General features: G+C 39.2%; 1 protein-coding gene across 1 annotated transcript in view; it reads right to left on the reverse strand.

Moving 5' to 3' along the window:
- AMPH (amphiphysin) overlaps positions 1–14,364 on the reverse strand; it is a gene marked incomplete at its 3' end in the record, with an annotated part of 56,224 nt that overhangs the window by 39,614 nt on the left and 2,246 nt on the right. Inside the window, exon 2 of the mRNA XM_031060860.1 lies at positions 6,259–6,313. The remainder of the gene's footprint in view (positions 1–6,258; positions 6,314–14,364) is intronic.

A 14,364-nucleotide genomic window follows, 5' to 3' on the forward strand; every position in this document is an offset into this window, starting at 1 on the left:
CATTCCTGCAGTTAGGCAAAAAGAGGAATATGTAAGTGCAAACTACAAGAAGTAGCTGCTAAATATCTTTATTTTCAGCTACATGTACCCACTATGCTATTCCCTCTGGCAAATTTAGAAAAGAGATACCTGAACTTGGGGAGAGCACTGTAACGGACATGGTTTTATGAAGAGTCTTGTATGGTCACCCAGTAGGTTTAGAAGTTTGTGGAGCCCAGTGCCTATTTATGTTTGCAACAGGGTGGTGCCTGCAGAGGATTGTGTGAAGCCAAACTGTATCAGTCACTATTGCAGCTCTTGCTTTGACAGGTGGAACAAGAATAGGGACTATTGATGCTTATCACTCTGGTTTGAACGTAAAATAGCTTCAATGACATTATGAGAAAGGGCCTAAATCTATCTTCAGTCAGATCAGTTTGACCCCAATGAATAAATAAACACCCTCAGTGAAGGCATTGGAGATTGCATTTTGATACAGCATGATTCCATTAGATTCTGAATATAGTTTTGAATCCAGTGAAACCAAACTTATCTAACATTCTAAGAGTTCAGAGTAAGTAATTTTAAAATTTTAAAATGACAACTTTTATTTCAACTTCCTTGGAAAATCTCAATACTTGAATTTCCTACGTAGCATTAACTTTTTTTCCTTAAAAAACACTTTTTTTTTCTAGTCAAAATCTGTTTGCTATCTTGAAAATATCTCTAAGTATGATATTCAGATTTAACTGCTCAGTGAATGAATCTAGGAATAACATCAATATTTTTATTTTCTGCACAAAGAAACATTCAAAAATAGAAAAGGAAAACTAATTTGAAAGTTGAGTGTGTAGAAGACCAGACTTGATCTAGTCAGTTGCTATTCCATCATGCACTCCCAAAACACATGCTGTTAATATGAGAGTAAAATAAATACAGGGATGCACACTTAAATGAAAATAGTAGGCTATGGAATGGACAGGATAGAAAACAGATACTAAAAAAGCTGAAAGTACATGCTTGTTCTCAGTCCTTGAGTACAAAAGAGAGAATGGCATGGGGGAGAACAAGTACAAAGGAAATACTGGTATTTAGAAGTACAAGCTTTCACCCTTAAATCAAAAGGTACTGAGCCAAAACAGAATATCTGATCTCTTCAGAACTTGTCTTGGGGGTGGTTTTTAATGGCAGAGCTCATCTTAGACTATTAGGATAGCACAAGAATTAAGATGTATTTCTTCCTTTTCTTCTTCATGGTTAATTCTTAGGATGACGTATCTCCAGCTAAGAAAGTGTTCTCCTGAATAAAAAGGACCTTTTTTTTGGTTTTCTTGCCTTAGAAGTTACCAAATTACAATAAAATACAGATGATCTTCATGTATATTTTCAGGTAGGACTCATTTAAAATCTTTAATGTCGCTGCAAATTAATAAACTCAAGAGATAAGGCAAAACCAATAGAGTATCTCTTTGCTTAAGAAGGTTGCTTCTCTCCAATCAGGGTGAACATACAAACCAGGAGGGTTTGTTCATCCCTGCTCACACTTGATCCTTTCTGATACCTGAACTTGTGCCCTTAAGCACTCTGAGTGGTAAACCTGTGACAGAGGTTCCTGTGGCAGGCAGACTAGCATAACTGCTAGATAATCCCTCCTGCAGCTTGCACTCAGCTCAGTCACAGACCATGTTGACATCTTTTCCTAGACTTTCCTTCTTAAGTACTACAGGACTCAGGCATATATCTGCTGAAGAGAATAAGTAAAACACACCTAATATGCCATGCTTGAGTTATATCAAAACTGCACAAACTTTTACACTTTTTTTCTGTTCTGAGAATTGGATAATCCTTCATTCCACCACATTCCTGTAAAAAACATCAGTCAAATCCAGCTGCAGTGCCAGGCAAGTGGGCAGTAAAGTATTTGGCTTTTTCAGTCAGGGGCTTCAATCTGAAATTTCCAGGGTAATATCATCCATCCTACTCCCTCTGACTGTATCTATACCAGGTTTACTGCAATACACCAAATGAGGGAAAAGGTAAATACCAATCCAGTGAATTCCCATTCTTTTTCATACCTCTGGACATAAACTTACAGTGTCCAATGATTTTTTGTTTGGCAGGTTTTCACATAGAGTTATTCCTTACAAACTGATACCTTCAAATTTAAGAGGATTTGTGTCTTAGTCATAGACTGCAGGCTCTCTCTCTTGACTGTTTTTAACTGTTATCACTGAGAGAGAGAAATTGTTAAAAGCAAGTCATTAAAGTACTAAGAAATATGAAAAGTACTAAGAAATGTGAAAAGAATTTTTACTGCTGACAAACAGTTAGAAATCGACATTTAGTATCAATTTTTTCATTCAGTAGTACTTCTTGGTAATTGGGTCCTTTGTTTAATAGCTAAAAGTGCCAAAACATTTGAATCACTTAGGAAAAATGTTACTGAATAATCCAGTTAGTGAAGATTGAGCTTCTCAGATTAAATGATCCCTATTTCTATGGGAAATATTCCCTGTCCCTGGAGCCTCCAAAAAATTCTAGAGGCCTCCTTGTGATAGGGATCTTGGGGATGGCAGTGCAGAGACATTCCCATTAAGCACACCAGAGAAGGGGGAGGGTAGGTGACTCTTTACCATCACAGTTCCAATGTACTTAAGCTCCCATGGAGAATGAGACAGACCTGGAACAGCATGTTGGCTCTAAAACTCATATACTGTGGCATCTCCTCACTCCCCTGCAAGATAATCTAGCCTGAATGATGGAGAAATTTCCATTTTCCTGATGGGGTAAGACATCTTGGTCTGGGTCTTAATATTACTTATGTGGTTCTTCAGGGAAATGACCTGCCCTGCCATAAGGGTTGTATTTGTTATTGCTAGTAATCCATTAGAGTTTTCACTGGAACAAGTCAATAATTTCATGATTCATTAATAAATTTTGCAGAAAGATGATGAATAGTTATATGCTTTTAAGAAATTACATTTCTGATTTTAAGAGTTCTGTGTCTGAAGGATATGTGCAGTTCTGTCAGCCACAGACTGACAACTAGGCAACAGAACTGCTTACAGACCTGAAAAATCTCCCCTCCCCTTCCTGCACACCTTTATCACTACATTAAGCCACCTGAAGTGTACAGTGCTTTCTTTTCCTCATGCAGGACTACTAGTTACCTCTGTCACCTTGCCACCTGCATGAACATCCAGGTTTATTCTTCCCCATCTGCACTGGTACTTGCAAAGAGCTTGGGGTAGAAAATGGGTAACTGATTTAGGGTTTCTATAACAACTGGCCCATAAAACCATTCAAGTCCCTCATAGCTCTCAAAAGCTTAAAAAATAAATCATGAAGTACAAAACCCAGATACATATTGCCAAGGAGACTGGAAGACACACAAGACCGAGACATGAGATGACTAGAGCTATGGGGGATAGCACAGTCTCATCAGTACAAACACCACTGATACACAGCAGACATTAAACTATCATGCAGGTGAAATAAAATGGCACATAAAAGCCATTCACAAGTTCAACAGCTTTATGGCATGGTTCCTCTGAGCCCTTGAATAACCAACAAGATCAAGGTTCAGCTAAGACTGTCAGTGATCAAGAGGAAGAGTCTGAACACAGCAAAAATTCTTTTAAGAATGTGTGATACTCAACTCAAACCTCAAATTGTGAAGTATATTAAAATGAAGGGGACATAGGGTCATAATAAGGCTTAATTTACTCTTCCTTGCTTAAATCCTCACCTGTAGTATTGTGTCTACATCTGGAGTCCACGGCACAAGAAAGATGTGGACCTGTTAGAGCAGGTCCAGACAAGGCCACAAAGATGTTCAGAGAAATGGAGAACCTCTCCTACAAAGACAGACTGAGACAGCTTGGATTGTTCAGCCTGGAGATAAGGCTCTGAGGAGACCTCCCTTTGGCTTGACAGTACTTAATGGGAGCTTATTGAAAAAGAGGGAGAGCAGCTTTTTACACAGGTAGACAGTGGTAGGCCAAAGGGGAATGAATGGTTTGAAACTAGAAGAGGAGAGGTTTAGATTAGATGTTAGGAGGAAATTCTTTACTCAGAGGGTAGTGAAACACTGGAACAGGTAGCCCAAAGAAGTGGATGCCCCATCCTTGGAAGTGTTCAAGGTCAGGTTGGATGGGGCTCTGAGTAACCTGGTCTAGTGAGTGGCATCCCTGAGTATGGCAGGAGGGTTTCAACTAGATAATCTATAGATAATCTATAAGGTCCCTTCCAACCCAAACCATTCTATGATTTTAGGAAATCATACCTGGATTTGTACTTCCTACTTCCAATATCAAGTCACTCAGACTTCATGCAACAAAATGAAACTTATTACTGAAGTTAAAATCCCCAAACCCTTTAAAATGAACTGCTTCTCTGATACATCCAAGAATATTAGGATGTCAAGTGCGTTATTTTCCAATAATTCCAACATATGCGGTTATATGATTGACCTTTTTTCCTGCAGAATGAGCCCCCAATGACAGCATGACTCCAAGTCTGTGACATTTTTGGTGCAAAAATCCCACTCAAGTGCCTAAATATGAGGGTTACCATGTTTTTGTGTGTAGATATTTCAAAAATCTTTTAATGATAGCAGACATTCAAAGAATTGCAACAAAGATACTGTAGCAGGTGCTTCAGTCCTCCAAAATCTGGTCTTTTGCACTACTGACCTAGTCATCTTTGAGGAAGACTCAGCCAGAGCTGTGTATTGTGGTCTACTGTCTCAGGTTGTGTGCTCATTCCACAGCAGTAATGTGTGCCAATATGTGTGCCAAGGATGTCCACTGCTGGCCTGTTGTCTTTGACATTTTTAAGGCTTTCCTGAGTGCTTTTGACTGGATCTTTTTTAAGACATGTGGGTAATAAGGTGCTAGCAAACACTTATTCTGAGTAAGAAAAACAGTCCAAATTACTTAAAGGCAGCAACAAGAAAACAATGCTTAACAGAAAAGCATTGCTAAAAAGGCAAAACTAAAACAATGGAAAATTTTACACCAAGATAAACACAAAACTTGGTGAAAAAGTGGTCCATTAGAGAGCACAAGAGCAAAAGGACCATGAGTATAGAGTACTAGGAAAAGAAGAGAAGGATGGACAAAGAAGATGAAACAGAGAGGAGTGTTATCACCAATACAGAAATCAAGGCAGGATGTAAAGAGTCAGATTACATGACAGGTAAGACATCTAGCAAGACAGGATCATCCTACTGCTTCTGAATAACCACCATACAATGTGTGTGGGGAAGAGTAAAAATTGTGAAAGCAAAATTAGCATTCAGTGTGTTCCCTGCAAAAGACCAATGCTATAATTTCCTCTAAGAACAAAAGACATCAGCGCAAGTTTGTCTGGTATGGAATTTTTCTTGGGCAGCCCATCCAGAAAACAATAGATGGTCAAAGACAGTAAGCTACTGCTTTGCTTCCCATTTTATAATTTGCATCAAAAAGAGCTTTCTTCCTTGCCTGTGAACAGCTGATGATGTTACTATGACAATGAGTTTCAGGGATATTAATACTCATTTGCAAAATTTTCCCTACTGGATTGGAGCCGGATAAAAATATACACACACAGACATATTTATCATATATTTGTATTTATCTCAAGAAGCTACTATCTCTCAATCTGTCACCACCTCTTATTCCTTTTCCTTTAGCCTCCAATTCCTCCAAAGAGCGGTGGCATGAGAAAGAGAACACTTTGCATACAGTGCTCTGCTGAGTGTGCTGGATTTACAAATATCTAGTAGAATTTAAATGACTATTTATTTGTCTCTGATATTTAAGCACTGGTTAGTGACTTCTGTTATTTAGATTTTCAACGCAGTATCAAGAGACATCACATTTGACTTTTGAACTTTCAAAAAATGGATTAAGCAGCCAGAAATTGATGAGAAATCACAATATCACAGGGAGCGTTGTTTTGGAGGAAGATCATCATCCAACCAGTAATAACCTGGAAATGTTCCATTTGTGGAGATTAAGCAATCCCTTGCCTTGCATGAGATACATCATATTCTAGCATTTGCAAAGATGAATAACAAGGTGTGTAGACTTTGTGGGTGCTAAAAATGCATGCAACATGAGAATCTAGGGAGTGGAGGATGCACACAAAGGACAGTCAAGGATGCAATACATGAGTTGACATTGAAGGTACAGAATCCCTAGCATCAGGTTAAAGAGAATCTTACTTTGTATACTTTAAACACACTTACTTGTCTCAACTTTTTTAAAAAGTTTGCTTTAACTTAAAAATCACCTTTAATGGCTGCTAAATATCCTCTCAGTTCTCTCTGGAGTCTGGAACCCTCTGCCTGAAACAGAAGGAAAAAAAAGCATGGAAGTGAAAACACATGTCAATTATGTTTAATGCCTTGAAACATGCATGCAGTATGTCTAACAACAACTAAAAGCAATTTCAGGACCTATCTAATTAATAGTCTCAGATGTTGAAAGTATGCACAGATTCATATAAAAAGAAGGCCTGGCAAAGGAGGCTTGCATAGCGTACTCTCTAGGCTAGAATTTCTGGGTTTATTTTATCAATCATCTGTACAGGGAAGAACTCCGCCCAAAGAAAGATAGGTATATTTTACAGCTAAGGTGCAGTTCAAGTCAGCTGGACCTATGGCCTAATCTGAAACACAAAGAAGTATAGTCAAAACTGGTGAACTTCTACTGGAAACCACTCAAATGAGGCCAGCCTAGACCTGAAGAAAGTTCTACCCTTACACAGGTTGTTTACTATATTTGCAAACAATTTCCAAAGTATTCTAAAATTTCAACATTTTGCAAGCAAATAACTATTAAAATATAATAACAATGTTAGTTACTTTGTTCTGCTTGATTAGTGCATCTTGCAGTCTACTGTGAAATCTCGACTTTCTTTGGCAAATACATCAAAATTATCTTTCTTTCTCTTACACCAACAACCTTCTCAGAACAGAGAAAACAATGGATTTTGTTACTTTTTCTCTGACTGTACCACAGGTTGGACTTCACAGTTCCTAGGATTTGCAAAGAAACCTGTGCTACACACATACTTATTCCTAAAAAGATGCTGTCCAGGACACCTTCAATAGTCTGAATATTTTTGAAAGAGTCCACATTTGCCAGTTTCCAGTATTTTTCAAATAATTTATTTAAGCAGCTGGAATCTACAGGAGTATCAGCTTGCAGTCACATTTTCTCACATACAGCTACTACATATGGAAAAATCAGCAGCAACATATGACTGACGGCTTCAAAATATGACTGACTGCTTTAGAGTTTCATATTTTCCATGTGAAAAACAGAGCCTAAAGGGTGCATGTGAATAATGTGAATAGTTTAGAAGGCAGAAGGTACAAGCTGTTTTAACTCCACTTAACTCAAAGGATGTCTGATATTAGTAAAGGATTTGCCATCAGCAACTTCAATGCTCAGAGAATTCTGACACAGAGGATCATAAGAAATTCAGTTTGATAGAGGCTATCTGATGCTTAAAATCCATCATAGCTGCAGCCATGTTAAGTCAAAACTGTGGTTCTGAAAAAATACTTGTCTCACCAGTGCTTAGAATACAATGCAGGTCACACCCACCAAACTCAGTTCTCTCAGCTTCTGGAAGGGAACTGCAGGCCTTTAGAATGGGATCATCAACAGCCCCCACCCCCATCTCTCAAATTATAGCGCACTTTAAGAAGAGATCAACTGTTTAATCTCCTGGAAATATTAAAGCATTTTTAAGGTAAAAATGCCTGTGTGGGCCTAGAAAGCTGACTGAATTCACTTTATGGATTCAACAAACAGAAGCTTGCTTTTACACCAATGTGATCTGAAACAAGTCACATACAGCTCTCAAATCCATTAATCGACTAAAGTCTGAGCACAGGAATAGACCCACCAGGGTGGTATCTGAAAAGCTGCTGGGTAACAGCAGGTATGAAGGAGCAGCCAGCCCACTAACCATTCTCGGGTTTGGAGCCATATTGGATGCTCCAAGGAAAGGCAATCTCTTCCCCTGCTTTGGAATCAAAGCTGCCTATCAAAACAAGGGCCAGAGAAGTGCAGGGTATCAGTGGATTTAACCTCAGATTTAATTACTTATAGAACAACTGACAATTCTCGAATAATAGCTTGGTGTTGTGTCCTTTAAGAAAATATTATGCATACATTTTAATACTTTTGTAATTTATTTACTACACTTTAATACTTAGCAAGAGCTACTACCCTAAAGTGTCATTACAACACATTTTTTCATGATCCATAACACGGCAGAAGTCAACTTCATTCAGTGCTCAAGTGGTAGGCATGGGGATATCAGAAGTTGACTGTTTTCCATGGACCAAGACATTAAGTGATCAGTGCTTCCATCAAGATAAGGAGATTGTACCCAGAGGAGGATCAACAAATACTTGGCAGAAACTAGATGGAAGTTGTCCTTTCATGCATGCCAGTCTCCTCCTGGGAGGATCCCTTGTACTGCGAGAAGTCATGTGAAGGCACAGAAGTTATCTTTTCATTTCATACCTTCTTTGGCCTGAGCTATTGTGGTAAAAATCAAAGGTATAGAAACTTGGTTCTTCGTCATGGTCCAGCTGAATAGGTGACCATATAGTAACAATTTTTAGTTATTAAAAAATCTCTGGTGTTCCAGGAGCAGCAAACCACAGTTGGAAGGGCAAGAGCCTCCTTAGCTGATTTCATGTCCAGTTTTATTAACATGATTAACACATGATATTTTGTCACTAGGACTAAGCAGCACACTACAAATGTCAGGGAGACACATTGCTCAAACACTATGTTTATAACTATACTGCTGTGCAGCTTTACAACTCCTACCCTAAACCACTATTAGATCTGTTCTGCTTGGTTAGCATTGTGCGTCATCAGGAACTGCTGTTCAGGGAAATGTGTAAGAAAAAGTCAAAGTAGTAAAACATGATGTAAACATTTTGCCATCTGTGCTGTTATGAGTTCTGACACTTCATTCAAAATAATAATTTTAATATGGATCTCCCTCAGTCTAGGTTATTAACAGGCCACAAACACCTGAAATATCTAAACATGATAGAGTCATATGACTTTTCCCTCATTATCAATTGTGTGATGTGACACTGAAAAATCCATGAGCAAGGGCCAGCTCCTACTGAATCTTATAGATATTCTCTCAGCTTCAATGGCAACAAAATTAGACCTTGCTAAAAATATCAGAAAAAAATTAGCATCAAAAGCCCTCAGCCCTGTGAATTCTGAAAAATGTGCATCTGGTCTACACATTTTCTATAGTAAACTCATTATTAGTGAAGACATTGCTGACTATGTACATCATGCAAACTGTTACATACAGGTTTTAAAAAGTACTTTTTGAAAGACTGTAATGTATTTAATGTTGTCCCTTTACAGTCTTTACTGGTACACTCCTTCTACTTTCTGGTCTATCAAATGAAAACATCCAGTGGCTCTGAAACCACTGCTCCAAGTATATTCATTAAAGCCATGAATTTTATTCAATGAGATGCAGCTTCTTGAGGGAGAATGAAAGGTAGCTGTCCTTTCACCAATGTTGTATCCCTCTGAAAAGAAGTTTCCCAAGAGAGTGCTGTCGCTCTTCCTTTATAATTTCATAATTTCTTTTATTTATTCTACATAAGTCAGCAAAATGAGTCAGTTTTATAAGATGTAAAAAACTCCAGAGGAAAATGTTAATAGCAAACTTCTTACAACCAGTTTGTTTGATAACACTATGCATGTTCTACCAGACTCCAGCACCAAAAATCAGTGCTCTTAGCTCACCTGATCAAACTCAGTACACAAATCACCAAAAATCTAGTACATCATCCTGCTTAACTTTACATAAGAGCAAGGGAGGCATACCAACAACCCAAACCAACATCCATTTTTGAGAAAGTCAACAGAGCTCTTCACAACAATGACCCAAATAATAGTTTGTTGCTTTGAACAATGTGGCCTATCACCTTTCTACTCTCTGGTCTCATCATACAGTCAGTATTATATAGCTGGTAAAGACATATGCACTCAGAGAGATAAGAAGGTTCAGTGTTTAAAGATCTAGGAATCTACAACCACAGGCCTTACATACCCTGACAGCAGCATTAGGTCTTTTCAGTACTATTGATTCTTGGGTATGTTTAGTTTCAGTTTTCTTTTAACCTTGGAGTTTTTAAGCATATCTTAGCACTGGAAGTTAAGAAAAAGAGCCACAACACTGTTGGCTGTGAGACTGACAAGACCTAAAAAAAGGTAATGATGAAAACTAAAACCCTATAGTTTCCATCTAACCAGCTCTTGCTTCCTGATGGATTAGAAAATCTGTTGCATCCACTCAGAAATTAAAGACCACCTTGCCTCCATAAAAATTGTAATTGGATGTCTTATTTGCTAGGAATCATGAATTTACAGCTTTCCAGTCAGAACAGAAGAGTTTGATTTTTCTATCATGTCACATACAGGATGTAAACGCAATACATCTTTCCAGGAAAGGTCAGCACATGAACGACATACAAAACCCAAATATATGACTCCAATTTAGTGAGAGGCAAGAGCATTAAAAATATTGAAACTGGAGCACAGGGTAATTAATAAAAAATACAATAATAATAACAATAACAACAACAACAATTAAAAATTACAATTATTAATGCAGCTCTAATTAATACCAGAATTTTGTCATTCTATTGCTAATACATCAGAAAAATAGCTGAAAAGAAAACGTTTTCTGTATCACCTGGAAGATATTCTTTATTATAATGTGCTGCTACTTGACACAGTGTTGAGCAGGGCTATCTCTTGTTCATAAACACTTTAGGTACTATTTACTACTAGGTCTTTTCCAGAACTATGAATGAAAATAACTATTAAATTAAGAGAAGCTTAACATAATAAAAGGCTACTTGGATGTAGGGGAATAGAACATAAGTAAATAAAGGTAGTATAGAAAGTAATCTTACCCCCTAAAGAGTTGCAGCTGAGCCAATTATTAATGATTAGGAGCAGGCCTAATGTTAACAGGCCGCAGCTGTAGCCAATAAGAAGAGTGTTATAAAAGAGTAGATTGGTTGGTTGAGGGCAACTGGAGTTAGTTGGCTACTGTGAGGACAAGGAAGAGTCAGTACTTAGAGGAGCTGCCTACAAGAAACATCAAGGAGGTATGAAGCTCTAGCAATGTGGAACCCTTGCAATGTAATGACAATAGAACTCTTGCACTGTAATAACAACACTTGGACAAATCTGTAATTCAATATAAAGTCTATCTTCTTTCCACAGTACTCTATTTTACCATTCATCAATGTCTTGGTTTAAAAGACAGGTGTCTGCTAAGGAAGGTGGGAACCTCCCTTGCAATGGAGAGTATGACCCCCTCCCCTCTGAATTCTTATAATTTTGAAATTAAAGGATCTTCAGGCAAAGACATGGGAAAAGGAATAACAGTTCTTTACTAGTATGTATATGGATAACAAGGCAACAGTGGGAGCGCCAACAAACAGAGCCAGAACCCAGTAACAGCCTTCACTCGGCTGTGGCACTTTCCCCTTTGGTGCAGTTAGGGTCACAGCTGGCAGGGGCGCTGTTGGCTCCTGGCCAGGCAGAGCAGGTGCAATGATTCCCCTGTAGCTGCAGGGGGCGCTGCGGCGCGAGTTTTGGCCACCTCTCTGCACACAGCAATGGCGTCAGTAAACAGTCCACAGCAGCACGTACTGATCAATCAACAACAGTAAAAAAAGTTCTTCTTTTTCACCTAATTCTATAAGCTATCAACAACAGCCTTTGACATTTTGCTTTCTTTCTGACAACATGCCATGGGAAGCTGCTTTTGTAGTAGTAACTGTTATATCTCCTGTGTATATATATACAGTACATAACATTTATGGCTTTAAACACTAAAATAGATTTTAACTGACACATGTAAAGTAAAAGAAGTCTCATAACTACATGAAGAAAAATAGAGGCAAATATGCATATACATGAAATAGAATATTGCCCTCTTAGAACAATAAAGTGTGACTTTTAATGACCGTGAGTCATTAAAATATACACAGGGATAAAGGTAATTGCTACTGTACTCCCTGGAAAAAAAAGAACATGTAAGATGCAATTGCTTGAAAAACAGAATACAGAGGGAATTTCTGGTAAATCCTCAATGGCCTTTGATGATAATTTCACAACAGAAATGAGAGAATTATGCAGAAATTCTCTTTTTTCCCCCCTCATTCTGAACTTCAGAGTCAATTAAGAGGCTGAGCATATTTACAATTAGCTGTGCAGAGATAAATGTTTAAATCTCAAGACATTTCATACAATAAAATGAAAATCTGTCATACTGTCATATATGAGTTTATATGTTCCACAAGCTTTGATTTAGAGTGGGAATTTTCAGTTTACAGCTTAAGTGGAAGATGAAAACCAGTTGTATTCATTGTTTAAAATATAAATATTTTTCTGTTGACATCAGCTTCAGGAGTTAAATGGTTTTGATAGAGAAAGTCCAGGGGCTCTGCAAAGCAACTGTACTCTGTTCTCTCTGGACATGGGATGACTCAGTTTCTCCACGGTGATTCATCTAGGTAATTCAACTCTGTGTTGTCAAGTCCAGAAGAGGCTCTTATCTAACTGTATTCAGAAAGAGATGGGAATGGATGACTGGGGAATCTAAATGACCGTTTTCCCCCTATAAATCTGCTGCACTGCATTGGTTTTACCTGGCCTAGTTTTTGGCAGCCAGAGGTGGATTCTGTGAGAAGCTGCTAGAAGCTTGCACTGTGTCCTGCAGAGCCAATCCCTGATGGCTCTGAAGATGGACATGCTGCTGGCCAAGGCTGGGCCAATTAGAGGTGTTGGTAATGCCTCTGTGATAACATATTTAAGGAAAAAAGTTTAAAAAGTGTGCATGCACAGATTTTTTCTAGCCAGAGAAGAGGAGGAGGTGAGAACATGTGAGGGAAACAACATGGAGACACCAAGCGCAGTGGAGAAGGAGGGGCAGGAGGTGCTCCAAGCACCAGAGCTGAGATTCCTCTGCAGGCTGTGGTAAAGACCATGGTGAAGCAGCTGTGCCCCTGCAGCCCATGGGGGTCCAGAGATCCACCTGCACCCCATGGGGGAGGTGCTCACACTGGAGTGGGTAGATACCCTGGAGGAGGCTGTGATCCAGTGGGAGACCCAGTGGAGAGAGTTGGCCTCTGCATCCAGGCTGGAGCAGCCTGTCCTTGGAGGACTGCACCCCATGGAAGAGTGACCTACACTGCTCCAGTTTTGGGAAGACTGTCTGCCTTGGGAAGGAGTCAAGTTGCAGTAGTTTTGGCAGGACTGCTGCTCATGAGATTTGGAGCCATGCTGGAGAAATTCACAGAAAACTGTCTCCCATGAGAAGGGACCCCATGGTGTAGCAGGGGAAGGACTCCTCTCCCTGAGTAGTGGAGGAAAACCTCAGGTGACAAACTGACCAAAACCCTCAGCCCCATGTCTCCCCTGCACTGTCAGTGGGAAGGAGAGAGGGGTTGGGGGAAAAAGATGTTTTTAAGGGCTTATTTTACTTCTCATTTTCCTTGTCTGACCCTGATAGCAATAAATTCACTTTGTACCTTTAAAATCAGCCTGTTTTGCCCTTGGAGTGTTTTCTCCTGGTCCTTATCTCAACACATGAAGCCCTCATTAAATTTTTCTCTCCTCTGCCCAGCTGCTGCAAGGGAGGGTGAGTGAGTGGCTTTTGTGCGTGCCTGTACCAAACCACAACATGCATGTATCCTTACAAATAGCCTTCTTCTGAGTTTGGTACAGGCCCACCATCTAATCTACTATTCAAGCAAAGATTTCAGGTTTTCAATTTTCGTTTCCTGGATAATGAGCAATATGCTCTTTCATATCCTTTCAGTGGGCTAAACTGGGAGTCCTTATTTATTATCTTTGGGGAGTAGTAATAAAAAGATCATTCTATCCTTAAGGTTGACCTCTCAAGGGTTGCATGCTCAGTAATGCAGGCAAACAAGATAGACAGACCATGTTCACAGCTTTCAGCTTACCAGGATCTCCAGGGCACACATAGCACCAGCTGCAACAAAGAACATGTAAAGAGACAGAACTCAAGTGATAGTGCTCCTCAGAATGAACTTGACAGTAGGTGAGGTGACCAGGGAACAGACAAATCATTGGTAAGTGAGATTGCAAGAAACAAAGTAAAGCTTGGACTTCCTCTCAAACTTCCTCTGCCATGGTCTTGTTAGGTCAGTGACCATCACAGAGATAAATAATCCTGGAGGAAACTGAAAAAGATGGCACAGCCTCTAACAGGGTTGGTTGTTCTTGCAAGCTTCCTGAATGGCCCACAGCAACAGTTTGGTGAGCTTCAGCACAGAGATACATCCAC

Source organism: Geospiza fortis, unplaced genomic scaffold (assembly GCF_000277835.1).
Source record: "Geospiza fortis unplaced genomic scaffold, GeoFor_1.0 scaffold265, whole genome shotgun sequence".
NCBI classification, from domain to species: domain Eukaryota; kingdom Metazoa; phylum Chordata; class Aves; order Passeriformes; family Thraupidae; genus Geospiza; species Geospiza fortis.